This window comes from Pseudophryne corroboree, chromosome 4 (assembly GCF_028390025.1).
Source record: "Pseudophryne corroboree isolate aPseCor3 chromosome 4, aPseCor3.hap2, whole genome shotgun sequence".
Taxonomy (NCBI): domain Eukaryota; kingdom Metazoa; phylum Chordata; class Amphibia; order Anura; family Myobatrachidae; genus Pseudophryne; species Pseudophryne corroboree.
The window spans coordinates 20,620,365-20,634,847 of NC_086447.1; the positions used below are offsets into that span (position 1 = coordinate 20,620,365).

Below are 14,483 nucleotides of genomic sequence, written 5' to 3' on the forward strand. Positions count from 1 at the left end.
TGGGCTAGGGGTGAAGGCTCCCACCTCCCTCACTGGGGGTCCAGGGTTCGAGACATGATGTGCTTTCTTTCTTTTTTTTTTTTTTTTTTTCTGTAATAATGCACTGTATTATTTTATTTCCATTGTAAGACAGTCAATGGAAGGATGCACACAGGTTTCACATAAATCAAAGTACATCTGCAGGAGCGATTCTTTACGCTAAATGCACCCAAACAGCGTGAATGAAATGAGTGTATTCTGGCGCTACCAACTAAGCAAAACAGTACTGTAGATCTTCAGCGTTTGTGCATTGCACAGGACCTGAATTTCCTCCCTGTGCAGGCCCCCAGGGGGGAAGGGCGATGGGGGTAGGGGGGAGACGATGGAAAATACTGTGCCTTTGAAATGCAATTACATGAGCGTCCGAGTACACTACGGCATACTGTAAACCAACACCAATGGGAAGGAAGTGCCAACCTTATTTTTAATGTGTTCCCGTGACATTCACTTTAACATTTTTTTTTTTCTCTCCAATACAGTACATCCAATGGAAGGATGCACACAGGTTTCACATAAATCAAAGTACATCTGCAGGAGCGATTCTTTACGCTAAATGCAACCTACAGTACGGTACTGTAAGTGAGCAAAATAGTACTACAGTGGGCGTTTGTGTATTGCACATGACCTGCATTCCCTCCCTGTCTACTGCATGATCTGTGCAGGCTCCCATGGGGGAAGGGCAACAGGCTAGCAGGAGGCGGAGGAAAACACCGTGCTTTACAAATGCGAGCGTCCGAGTCCTCTAAGGCATAAACCAACAGCAATGGGGCGAGGGCCGGGCGCTGTTTGCAGTACTTTCACACATGAAATTAGAAATCTTCATGAGGCGTCGTGGGCTAGGGGTGAAGGCTCCCACCTCCCTCACTGGGGGTCCAGGGTTCGAGACATGATGTGCTTTCTTTCTTTTTTTTTTTTTTTTTTTCTGTAATAATGCACTGTATTATTTTATTTCCATTGTAAGACAGTCAATGGAAGGATGCACACAGGTTTCACATAAATCAAAGTACATCTGCAGGAGCGATTCTTTACGCTAAATGCACCCAAACAGCGTGAATGAAATGAGTGTATTCTGGCGCTACCAACTAAGCAAAACAGTACTGTAGATCTTCAGCGTTTGTGCATTGCACAGGACCTGAATTTCCTCCCTGTGCAGGCCCCCAGGGGGGAAGGGCGATGGGGGTAGGGGGGAGACGATGGAAAATACTGTGCCTTTGAAATGCAATTACATGAGCGTCCGAGTACACTACGGCATACTGTAAACCAACACCAATGGGAAGGAAGTGCCAACCTTATTTTTAATGTGTTCCCGTGACATTCACTTTAACATTTTTTTTTTTCTCTCCAATACAGTACATCCAATGGAAGGATGCACACAGGTTTCACATAAATCAAAGTACATCTGCAGGAGCGATTCTTTACGCTAAATGCAACCTACAGTACGGTACTGTAAGTGAGCAAAATAGTACTACAGTGGGCGTTTGTGTATTGCACATGACCTGCATTCCCTCCCTGTCTACTGCATGATCTGTGCAGGCTCCCATGGGGGAAGGGCAACAGGCTAGCAGGAGGCGGAGGAAAACACCGTGCTTTACAAATGCGAGCGTCCGAGTCCTCTAAGGCATAAACCAACAGCAATGGGGCGAGGGCCGGGCGCTGTTTGCAGTACTTTCACACATGAAATTAGAAATCTCTCATGAGGCGTCGTGGGCTAGGGGTGAAGGCTCCCACCTCCCTCACTGGGGGTCCAGGGTTCGAGACATGATGTGCTTTCTTTCTTTTTTTTTTTTTTTTTTCTGTAATAATGCACTGTATTATTTTATTTCCATTGTAAGACAGTCAATGGAAGGATGCACACAGGTTTCACATAAATCAAAGTACATCTGCAGGAGCGATTCTTTACGCTAAATGCACCCAAACAGCGTGAATGAAATGAGTGTATTCTGGCGCTACCAACTAAGCAAAACAGTACTGTAGATCTTCAGCGTTTGTGCATTGCACAGGACCTGAATTTCCTCCCTGTGCAGGCCCCCAGGGGGGAAGGGCGATGGGGGTAGGGGGGAGACGATGGAAAATACTGTGCCTTTGAAATGCAATTACATGAGCGTCCGAGTACACTACGGCATACTGTAAACCAACACCAATGGGAAGGAAGTGCCAACCTTATTTTTAATGTGTTCCCGTGACATTCACTTTAACATTTTTTTTTTTCTCTCCAATACAGTACATCCAATGGAAGGATGCACACAGGTTTCACATAAATCAAAGTACATCTGCAGGAGCGATTCTTTACGCTAAATGCAACCTACAGTACGGTACTGTAAGTGAGCAAAATAGTACTACAGTGGGCGTTTGTGTATTGCACATGACCTGCATTCCCTCCCTGTCTACTGCATGATCTGTGCAGGCTCCCATGGGGGAAGGGCAACAGGCTAGCAGGAGGCGGAGGAAAACACTGTGCTTTACAAATGCGAGCGTCCGAGTCCTCTAAGGCATAAACCAACAGCAATGGGGCGAGGGCCGGGCGCTGTTTGCAGTACTTTCACACATGAAATTAGAAATCTCTCATGAGGCGTCGTGGGCTAGGGGTGAAGGCTCCCACCTCCCTCACTGGGGGTCCTGGGTTCGAGACATGATGTGCTTTCTTTCTTTTTTTTTTTTTTTTTTTCTGTAATAATGCACTGTATTATTTTATTTCCATTGTAAGACAGTCAATGGAAGGATGCACACAGGTTTCACATAAATCAAAGTACATCTGCAGGAGCGATTCTTTACGCTAAATGCACCCAAACAGCGTGAATGAAATGAGTGTATTCTGGCGCTACCAACTAAGCAAAACAGTACTGTAGATCTTCAGCGTTTGTGCATTGCACAGGACCTGAATTTCCTCCCTGTGCAGGCCCCCAGGGGGGAAGGGCGATGGGGGTAGGGGGGAGACGATGGAAAATACTGTGCCTTTGAAATGCAATTACATGAGCGTCCGAGTACACTACGGCATACTGTAAACCAACACCAATGGGAAGGAAGTGCCAACCTTATTTTTAATGTGTTCCCGTGACATTCACTTTAACATTTTTTTTTTCTCTCCAATACAGTACATCCAATGGAAGGATGCACACAGGTTTCACATAAATCAAAGTACATCTGCAGGAGCGATTCTTTACGCTAAATGCAACCTACAGTACGGTACTGTAAGTGAGCAAAATAGTACTACAGTGGGCGTTTGTGTATTGCACATGACCTGCATTCCCTCCCTGTCTACTGCATGATCTGTGCAGGCTCCCATGGGGGAAGGGCAACAGGCTAGCAGGAGGCGGAGGAAAACACCGTGCTTTACAAATGCGAGCGTCCGAGTCCTCTAAGGCAAATAAAACGAATTCTCCATTCCAAGTATGACCTGGACATATCGGCCACCAGCATCAGAAGGATGCGACGGAAAATGGGATGGACCTTTGGCGCAACAAGGTAAAATACTGAAAGCAGTATAAACCATACAGTAAATGCACTGTTAATAATCCCTTGATACGTGATATAATAATGCCATAAATCATTATACAGAGTGTGTACTTTATACTATATACAGTATGTGTGTGTGTATATACTGTATATACAGTATTCTATCCCAAAAGAGATACCTACTGTATAGGCACTCAGAGACAGCAATGAAGCATTGCCGGCTTATTGTGATGATTACATACTGTATACTGTGTGTGTGTGTTTGTGTGTATGTACAGTATGTATATATATATTACTCTGTATGTAACTTAATGTACTGTATGTACAGTTTAATGTATACAGTAGGTATATAATACAGTATACTGCACATACAGTCTACTGTATATACAGTAATCTGTAAATCTGTAATTTCATAACTGTATCTGATTTCATTATTTTTGGCTCTTCACAGGATATCTCCAATGATAAGAGATGTGAATAAAGAAAAGAGAGTGGAACAGGCACGGCGATGGATTGAGAGTGGTGAAACATTTGATGATGTCATTTTCACAGATGAATCGTCTGTTGCCCTTGAGCGGTTCTCCAGAATGTCATTCAGGAAACGTAACCATATCTCTTTAAAACCACGCCCAAAGCATCCATTGAAAATCCATGTATGGGGAGGCATATCACGATTAGGAGCTGGTCCCCTATTATTTTTCGAAGGTACAGTACAGTACTATACTTTATTCTGTGCCTGTGTTCTGTAAAAATACATGTTGTACTGTAGAGTACGTGTAACTGCACAATAAAAGGAGTTGCTTATTAATGAACAACATTTTTTGATTTCTGTAGGAATCATGGATAAGAAATATTTCAAAGAAACAATAGTAGAGAAATGTATGGTGCCATTTGTGAATAAATATTACCCAACTCACCATAGGATATTCCAAGACAATGATCCTAAACACTCCGCCTCAGCCAAATTTATGGAAGAGAAAGGTATGAATTGGGAACGCACACCACCAGAGTGAGTATTCTTTCAACAGTGTACAAGTAAAATTTTGGATAGCACTCTAGTACTGTAAAAAAAATTTTTGTTTAATAAACAGTACAATATTGTATGTTTAATTTTCTCTATTTACTGTAATGTAATTAATTTTTTCTATACGCTTTTTTTTTATTTTTATATAGATCACCAGACATGAACCCAATCGAATTAGTGTGGGCTCAATTGAAGAGGTACGTTAGGAGTGTTGCAAAGCCAACAACAAAACAGCAACTGGTGGATGGGATAAAGAAATTTTGGCTAGAAGTACTCACACCTGAACATTGTAATAATTATATAAATCACCTGTATAAAGTATTACCTGTTGTAGTTGAAAGAAATGGTCAAGCCACAAATATGTAGTTCTGTATTTTCTGTTTAAAATTTTAAATTGGTGCATTATTAAAAAAAATGATAAAATTGCCTTTGTCTGATTATTGCATAAACTAATGTAGAATATTATACAGTAGTAATGTTATTGATGTGTACTGTATGAACAGTTATTTTCAGTTTTATAAGTCCTGAATAAGAGTACTGTACATTTTGATCAGTGCAGTACATGGAATCGGATGTTGTAATACTTTATTTTTACATTAATATTGATGTTTTTCCAATAAATATTCAATTTTACAGTATGGTACGGTACAGTACATGAGGGTACCTGTACAGTATGATACGTCATTATGGGGGAGAAATACTGTATCCACTAAATGTACAGTAAAATGTTTTTTTCTTATTACAAACACACAAATGCATCTCAGATGGAAATATGCTATACACAGCAGACAGCTTATGGTGACAGAACTTCCCTACTGTATCCCCACCCATAGTCGTGGTATATTTTAGATTGCCTAATGAGACACTCCTGCAGCATTGCCAATGATTCATGTAAAACCTGTGTGCAAACAGTATCTGTATTGAATGCAAAGTACAGTAAGAGTACAGTATACAGTATTATCAGAGCCAAACCTGACCAACATGATGCCCTAGGCTAGATTTTGGCTGATGCCCTCTTGCACAGATGCTACGTAGTTCCGCCTCTAACCCTGCACCCCTTTCCCAGCACCATCACCCATTTTGGCGCTCCTACCCCCTATAATCTAAATAAGAACAATGTGCACATTTAGTGCCAGCCCAAAACAGTGTACAGTATGTTCTTGCTGGGAAGGGGCATGGTAACACAATAATACCCGAAGATGAAATGACACAACACAGTACTGCAACTTTATTCACATTATATCATGCAGTGGTGTCTCTTATTCTCATGACATCATATCATAGTACCACATTACTCCTAACAGTAATGCCCCTTATTCACATTACACCCCACCACATTCATCTTTATTTACATTAGACCACAGGTTCTCAAACTCAGTCCTCAGGACCCCACACAGTGCAGGTTTTGCAGGTCTCACAGAATCACAAGTGAAAAAATTAGCTCCACCTACTGTATGGACCTTCTAAAATGTGTCAGTTAGTAATGAATACATCTGTGCACTTGCTGGTTTACCTGCAAAACATGCACTGTGTGGGGTCCTGAGGACCAAGTTTGAGAACCACTGCATTAGACCATGCAGTAGTGCCCTTTCCTTATGTTACACCAGAAAATATTGTAGTACACCTTATACACATACAGTACAGTAATGCCACACATTAGTAATGCATTTCATATTTAAATTTTCTGATTTAATTTCATAGAGCCGCAGTCACTCACAGAATATAGGCATGTACTGTAGCATCTCATTTTATTCTGCAGAAGCTGATTATTCCCGTTTGGCTAGTTTGCCGCCTCTGTACAGTATATCACAATAGAAAAAAGTTATAGTGTCAGTGAAAAAAGCACCTCATGACAGATACTGTACACAAGCTCATGTCTAAATACTGTATACTGTAAGCAGTGACATTAAGGGGTACAGTACTGTATATGCAATTGCAGTCGAATTCCGGAAGGAATACGGAAAAAATGGACACGGGATCCCCCATCTTTTTAGAACCAGCACCGGGCTCTGCGCCTGGTCCTGGTGCAAAAAATAAGGGGGACAAAAAAAGCGTAGGGGTTCCCCATATTTTTTGAATCAGCACTGGGCTCCACTAGCTGGACAGATAATGCACAGCCGGGGGAGACTTTTATACAGGTCCCTGCGGCCATGGAATTAAATACCCAACTAGTCACACCTGGCCGGAGTACCCTGGAGGAGTGGGGGCCCCTTAAATCAAGGGGACCCCCCTCCAGCCACTCGATTATCTCTATCACCCCTGTGTATTGTAGCTAGGGGATTGTGACGCTCCTTCAGCATTGCCCCGTAGCCTGCAAAATCTGTGCTGTTATTTGCTCCATAGCTGAGTGCCTCCTAGGAGCTACTGTAGGAGTCACAGGCGGTAGCCATTTCAATTGAGTCTGCCCTGCTATAGAATTGTACAGGTATGTGTACATTACCGTACGGTGCATAGAACCTTTACAGTAGAAACTCTCCTGCAGCTTTGGCCTGCTTTACTGTATGTACTGTAAAACTTGTGTTTTGTCAGTTTGCTATGCGACCGAGCCCGGTGTAACGTACAGTACTGTAATGTGCATAGACCTCGCTTACAGTATCTCTGTGTATTTTGGCTAGGGGATTGTGACGCTCCTTCAGCATCGCCCCGTAGCCTGCACAGCTTATGCCATTTCTCATTCCATACCCAACTGCTGCCTGCCACGAGGTGGGGGTTCAGGAGGTGGGGGTTCATGGGTAGTGGTCGTTTTGACAGTGTGCTATGCGATTGAGTCCGGTGTACCGTAATACTGTATGCAATCCTACAGTAGCTTATCCCTCCCCTGTGTATTTTGGCTAGGGGATTGTGACGCTCCTTCAGCATTGCCCCATAACCTGCACAAGGGTTCAGGGGCGGCGGCCATTTTGCCAGTGTGCTACAGTATGTCATCGAGTCCGGTGTACCATAATATGCATACTGTGTATTTTAGCTAGGGGATTGTGACGCTCATTCAGCATTGCCCCATAGTCTGTACAATCTGGACTATTACTTGCTCCGTAGCCTAGGGCCTCTGTGGGGCAAGGAGTCATAGGTGGTAGCCATTTCTATTCAGTCTGCCCAGCTACAGAATTGTATGTGTACTGTGTACGGAGCATAGTACCTTAACCTGCATAGAACCTGCACATTATGGTACACCGGACTCGATCGCATAGAACCGCTCATGCAGCTACTGTATGCCCTGGTTTGCAGTATGTGAATAAAAAAAATAATAAAGTGTCTGAAAAAAACTACAGTAACATGCATTCGTACAGTACTTAAGGAATCGAACCCTGGACTCTGAGTATAGGAAGCGAAACACTTCACCACTTCGCCGCAGACAAATGTATAAATCCGTTGGTTTTGATTATGCTGTAATGGCTACGGGATTAGGACGATAACACTGTAGAAAATTCCTAATCTTGAGAGGCAATAGTGAACTTGTAACACACATCCATTTGCGACAGTGTACACTACTGGTTTTACAGTACTGTGTTTTGTCTGCGGGACTTGCACGCTCACATACAGTATTCATAAAGTATTGTAGATGGATCATATACTGTATGCTGTACTACTGTATTTGCGTCGGTGTCGTACTGTATATACTGTACAGTACTGTATTAAATAATGCAGCGTAATGAGTACAGTATTTACTGTATGCAGCGTAATGAGACGCCTTAGTAAAGTAGTCCTTATTATGTATGTCAGTATTGTATTTTACGGGAGACCACACGCATGCGCAGTGGTGATTGTAAAAAGCGACATCTTGTGGCTGATCGCAGGTATTACACGTAAAGGTAACGCCAAACGTCAAATGTCTGTCTCCGTGCGATTAGATAGCCTCTCTGTGGCTAGGCGCGCCTCGCTACGCCACAGTACGCTGCGTATGGTCGAACGGGACAACCGCCGCGGCCACTCAAGATGAAGGTGGCTACATCTGTACTTATTCCTGTGTTGCTTTATCACACAAATTGTCATGTTTAATCATTTGGAAAATATCACTAATAGTTTGACTTATATTTGTGCAAATACGATCAACTGGCTGCAGAGCTAGTTTGGAAAGCACTTTCAATAGATTTTTTAGTGTAGCCAAACTTACATCAAGATTAGAGATGCTTGAGCCTATCAAACCTTCTACACTCTTTTGAATTTTGCTTGTTTTGTAAACTAATCAAGTGTTCAAGGAATGATGGGGATATTCCATTGTTTGCTCTGATTTGACAATCCATTTTGGACAATGAGCGGCCCTTTTGAGCTAGTGAAGATAATTGTGCTACATGAGAGTATGCACAGACAATTATTTTTCTTTTTTTGCATTAAAGCACAATTTTTAATAAAGGAGAGGTTAATGATATAATAATTAGCACTGAAAGTCATCTGACACGATTTGAAAGTAAAATGTTGTGCATTGAAAGAAACCAAAGCTCTTTTTACTTTGAGTGGACATCATTTTCTTTCAAATGAATTTGATATTTTGCTAAATGTACAAAACTTTCTTACAAATTTGACATTCAAAATGCATTTGTAATTAATAAATGCTACTTAGTATGGCTGCTGAGATTCCTGGGCTCAGTCTCAAGGAGAGGAGGAGAATGGGGGATAGAGAAAGAGAGAACATGCAGGCATCCTAAAGATTTTGATGTGCCAGTGCCTGACTCACCCTGAACATCACTGGTTTCAAGCTTTTAGCAAATTTTCTGAAAAATTAAACAACCATGTGGTCGTAGTCGGCAGGATTTGAACCTGCGCGGGGAGACCCCAATGGATTTCAAGTCCATCGCCTTAACCACTCGGCCACGACTACCTCTCATGCAATGTGATGTTTTCACAAAAGTTTCTCTATGGGTTGAGCTACTTCATTTCAGGCTGTGAGGATGACTGAAGTAAAAATTGTTTCAGAGATGATTTAAATGGGAAGTTAATCCTGACCACAGTGGCCTGCGTTAATGATTTTTAAAATATAACTTGGAGAATGCTTTATACTTGGTATAGTTTTGGGTTTATAAAATGTCAGTACTGACATCTAAGTTTATCAAAAGCGGCATCCTTCGAGCCGGAAATGAAGCAGCGACCTTAGGATTTCTGTACCAATCACCTTTACAGTACTCCGCTCTACCAGCTGAGATATCGAAAGATTCCACGATTGTACACCTGTGATATTACGTGCAATTAAAATGATTGCGTGTTAATTTTAAACATTCTCAACTTTCCAAGCAAAATGAAAAATGATTTCACTACACAAAAGAGATTCAACTACTTATTCCTGTGTTGCTTTATCACACAAATTGTCATGTTTAATCATTTGGAAAATATCACTAATAGTTTGACTTATATTTGTGCAAATACGATCAACTGGCTGCAGAGCTAGTTTGGAAAGCACTTTCAATAGATTTTTTAGTGTAGCCAAACTTACATCAAGATTAGAGATGCTTGAGCCTATCAAACCTTCTACACTCTTTTGAATTTTGCTTGTTTTGTAAACTAATCAAGTGTTCAAGGAATGATGGGGATATTCCATTGTTTGCTCTGATTTGACAATCCATTTTGGACAATGAGCGGCCCTTTTGAGCTAGTGAAGATAATTGTGCTACATGAGAGTATGCACAGACAATTATTTTTCTTTTTTTGCATTAAAGCACAATTTTTAATAAAGGAGAGGTTAATGATATAATAATTAGCACTGAAAGTCATCTCACACGATTTGAAAGTAAAATGTTGTGCATTTAAAGTAACCAAAGCTCTTTTTACTTTGAGTGGACATCATTTTCTTTCAAATGAATTTGATATTTTGCTAAATGTACAAAACTTTCTTACAAATTTGACATTCAAAATGCATTTGTAATTAATAAATGCTACTTAGTATGGCTGCTGAGATTCCTGGGCTCAGTCTCAAGGAGAGGAGGAGAATGGGGGATAGAGAAAGAGAGAACAGGCAGGCATCCTAAAGATTTTGATGTGCCAGTGCCTGACTCACCCTGAACATCACTGGTTTCAAGCTTTTAGCAAATTTTCTGAAAAATTAAACAACCATGTGGTCGTAGTCGGCAGGATTTGAACCTGCGCGGGGAGACCCCAATGGATTTCAAGTCCATCGCCTTAACCACTCAGCCACGACTACCTCTCATGCAATGTGATGTTTTCACAAAAGTTTCTCTATGGGTTGAGCTACTTCATTTCAGGCTGTGAGGATGACTGAAGTAATATTGTTTCAGAGATGATTTAAATGGGAAGTTAATCCTGACCACAGTGGCCTGCGTTAATGATTTTTAAAATATAACTTGGAGAATGCTTTATACTTGGTATAGTTTTGGGTTTATAAAATGTCAGTACTGACATCTAAGTTTATCAAATGCGGCATCCTTCGAGCCGGAAATGAAGCAGCGACCTTAGGATTTCTGTACCAATCTCCTTTACAGTACTCCGCTCTACCAGCTGAGATATCGAAGGATTCCACGATTGTACACCTGTGATATTACGTGCAATTAAAATGATTGCGTGTTAATTTTAAACATTCTCAACTTTCCAAGCAAAATGAAAAATGATTTCACTACACAAAAGAGATTCAACTACTTATTCCTGTGTTGCTTTATCACACAAATTGTCATGTTTAATCATTTGGAAAATATCACTAATAGTTTGACTTATATTTGTGCAAATACGATCAACTGGCTGCAAAGCTAGTTTGGAAAGCACTTTCAATAGATTTTTTAGTGTAGCCAAACTTACATCAAGATTAGAGATGCTTGAGCCTATCAAACCTTATACACTCTTTTGAATTTTGCTTGTTTTGTAAACTAATCAAGTGTTCAAGGAATGATGGGGATATTCCATTGTTTGCTCTGATTTGACAATCCATTTTGGACAATGAGCGGCCCTTTTGAGCTAGTGAAGATAATTGTGCTACATGAGAGTATGCACAGACAATTATTTTTCTTTTTTTGCATTAAAGCACAATTTTTAATAAAGGAGAGGTTAATGATATAATAATTAGCACTGAAAGTCATCTGACATGATTTGAAAGTAAAATGTTGTGCATTGAAAGTAACCAAAGCTCTTTTTACTTTGAGTGGACATCATTTTCTTTCAAATGAATTTGATATTTTGCTAAATGTACAAAACTTTCTTACAAATTTGACATTCAAAATGCATTTGTAATTAATAAATGCTACTTAGTATGGCTGCTGAGATTCCTGGGCTCAGTCTCAAGGAGAGGAGGAGAATGGGGGATAGAGAAAGAGAGAACAGGCAGGCATCCTAAAGATTTTGATGTGTCAGTGCCTGACTCACCCTGAACATCACTGGTTTCAAGCTTTTAGCAAATTTTCAGAAAAATTAAACAACCATGTGGTCGTAGTCAGCAGGATTTGAACCTGCGCGGGGAGACCCCAAAGGTTTTCGAGTCCATCGCCTTAACCACTCGGCCACGACTACCTCTCATGCAATGTGATGTTTTCACAAAAATTTCTCTATGGGTTGAGCTACTTCATTTCAGGCTGTGAGGATGACTGAAGTAATATTGTATCAGAGATGATTTAAATGGGAAGTTAATCCTGACCACAGTGGCCTGCGTTAATGATTTTTAAAATATAACTTGGAGAATGCTTTATACTTGGTATAGTTTTGGGTTTATAAAATGTCAGTACTGACATCTAAGTTTATCAAAAGCGGCATCCTTCGAGCCGGAAATGAAGCAGCGACCTTAGGATTTCTGTACCAATCTCCTTTACAGTACTCCGCTCTACCAGCTGAGATATCGAAGGATTCCACGATTGTACACCTGTGATATTACGTGCAATTAAAATGATTGCGTGTTAATTTTAAACATTCTCAACTTTCCAAGCAAAATGAAAAATGATTTCACTACACAAAAGAGATTCAACTACTTATTCCTGTGTTGCTTTATCACACAAATTGTCATGTTTAATCATTTGGAAAATATCACTAATAGTTTGACTTATATTTGTGCAAATACGATCAACTGGCTGCAGAGCTAGTTTGGAAAGCACTTTCAATAGATTTTTTAGTGTAGCCAAACTTACATCAAGATTAGAGATGCTTGAGCCTATCAAACCTTCTACACTCTTTTGAATTTTGCTTGTTTTGTAAACTAATCAAGTGTTCAAGGAATGATGGGGATATTCCATTGTTTGCTCTGATTTGACAATCCATTTTGGACAATGAGCGGCCCTTTTGAGCTAGTGAAGATAATTGTGCTACATGAGAGTATGCACAGACAATTATTTTTCTTTTTTTGCATTAAAGCACAATTTTTAATAAAGGAGAGGTTAATGATATAATAATTAGCACTGAAAGTCATCTGACACGATTTGAAAGTAAAATGTTGTGCATTCAAAGTAACCAAAGCTCTTTTTACTTTGAGTGGACATCATTTTCTTTCAAATGAATTTGATATTTTGCTAAATGTACAAAACTTTCTTACAAATTTGACATTCAAAATGCATTTGTAATTAATAAATGCTACTTAGTATGGCTGCTGAGATTCCTGGGCTCAGTCTCAAGGAGAGGAGGAGAATGGGGGATAGAGAAAGAGAGAACAGGCAGGCATCCTAAAGATTTTGATGTGCCAGTGCCTGACTCACCCTGAACATCACTGGTTTCAAGCTTTTAGCAAATTTTCTGAAAAATTAAACAACCATGTGGTCGTAGTCAGCCGGATTTGAACCTGCGCGGGGAGACCCCAATCGATTTCTAGTCCATCGCCTTAACCACTCGGCCACGACTACCTCTCATGCAATGTGATGTTTTCACAAAAGTTTCTCTATGGGTTGAGCTACTTCATTTCAGGCTGTGAGGATGACTGAAGTAATATTGTATCAGAGATGATTTAAATGGGAAGTTAATCCTGACCACAGTGGCCTGCGTTAATGATTTTTAAAATATAACTTGGAGAATGCTTTATACTTGGTATAGTTTTGGGTTTATAAAATGTCAGTACTGACATCTAAGTTTATCAAAAGCGGCATCCTTCGAGCCGGAAATGAAGCAGCGACCTTAGGATTTCTGTACCAATCTCCTTTACAGTCCTCCGCTCTACCAGCTGAGATATCGAAGGATTCCACGATTGTACACCTGTGATATTACGTGCAATTAAAATGATTGAGTGTTAATTTTAAACATTATCAACTTTCCAAGCAAAATGAAAAATGATTTGACTACACAAAAGAGATTCAACTACTTATTCCTGTGTTGCTTTATCACACAAATTGTCATGTTTAATCATTTGGAAAATATCACTAATAGTTTGACTTATATTGGTGCAAATACGATCAACTGGCTGCAGAGCTAGTTTGGAAAGCACTTTCAATAGATTTTTTAGTGTAGCCAAACTTACATCAAGATTAGAGATGCTTGAGCCTATCAAACCTTCTACACTCTTTTGAATTTTGCTTGTTTTGTAAACTAATCAAGTGTTCAAGGAATGATGGGGATATTCCATTGTTTGCTCTGATTTGACAATCCATTTTGGACAATGAGCGGCCCTTTTGAGCTAGTGAAGATAATTGTGCTACATGAGAGTATGCACAGACAATTATTTTTCTTTTTTTGCATTAAAGCACAATTTTTAATAAAGGAGAGGTTAATGATATAATAATTAGCACTGAAAGTCATCTGACACGATTTGAAAGTAAAATGTTGTGCATTCAAAGTAACCAAAGCTCTTTTTACTTTGAGTGGACATCATTTTCTTTCAAATGAATTTGATATTTTGCTAAATGTACAAAACTTTCTTACAAATTTGACATTCAAAATGCATTTGTAATTAATAAATGCTACTTAGTATGGCTGCTGAGATTCCTGGGCTCAGTCTCAAGGAGAGGAGGAGAATGGGGGATAGAGAAAGAGAGAACAGGCAGGCATCCTAAAGATTTTGATGTGCCAGTGCCTGACTCACCCTGAACATCACTGGTTTCAAGCTTTTAGCAAATTTTCTGAA

General features: G+C 40.1%; 4 non-coding genes across 4 annotated transcripts; all 4 read right to left on the reverse strand.

The window, feature by feature from the left end:
* Positions 1 to 9,250: 9,250 nt before the first annotated feature.
* Positions 9,251 to 9,332, reverse strand: TRNAS-UGA (transfer RNA serine (anticodon UGA)). Its single transcript has one exon. It is a non-coding gene; the product is annotated as a tRNA-Ser (tRNA).
* A 1,232-nt stretch (positions 9,333 to 10,564) lies between these two features.
* On the reverse strand, positions 10,565 to 10,646 carry TRNAS-UGA (transfer RNA serine (anticodon UGA)). The gene has a single exon. It is a non-coding gene; the product is annotated as a tRNA-Ser (tRNA).
* Positions 10,647 to 11,877: 1,231 nt separating this feature from the next.
* TRNAS-CGA (transfer RNA serine (anticodon CGA)) lies at positions 11,878 to 11,959 on the reverse strand. The gene has a single exon. It is a non-coding gene; the product is annotated as a tRNA-Ser (tRNA).
* Positions 11,960 to 13,190: 1,231 nt separating this feature from the next.
* Positions 13,191 to 13,272, reverse strand: TRNAS-AGA (transfer RNA serine (anticodon AGA)). Its single transcript has one exon. It is a non-coding gene; the product is annotated as a tRNA-Ser (tRNA).
* Positions 13,273 to 14,483: the final 1,211 nt, after the last annotated feature.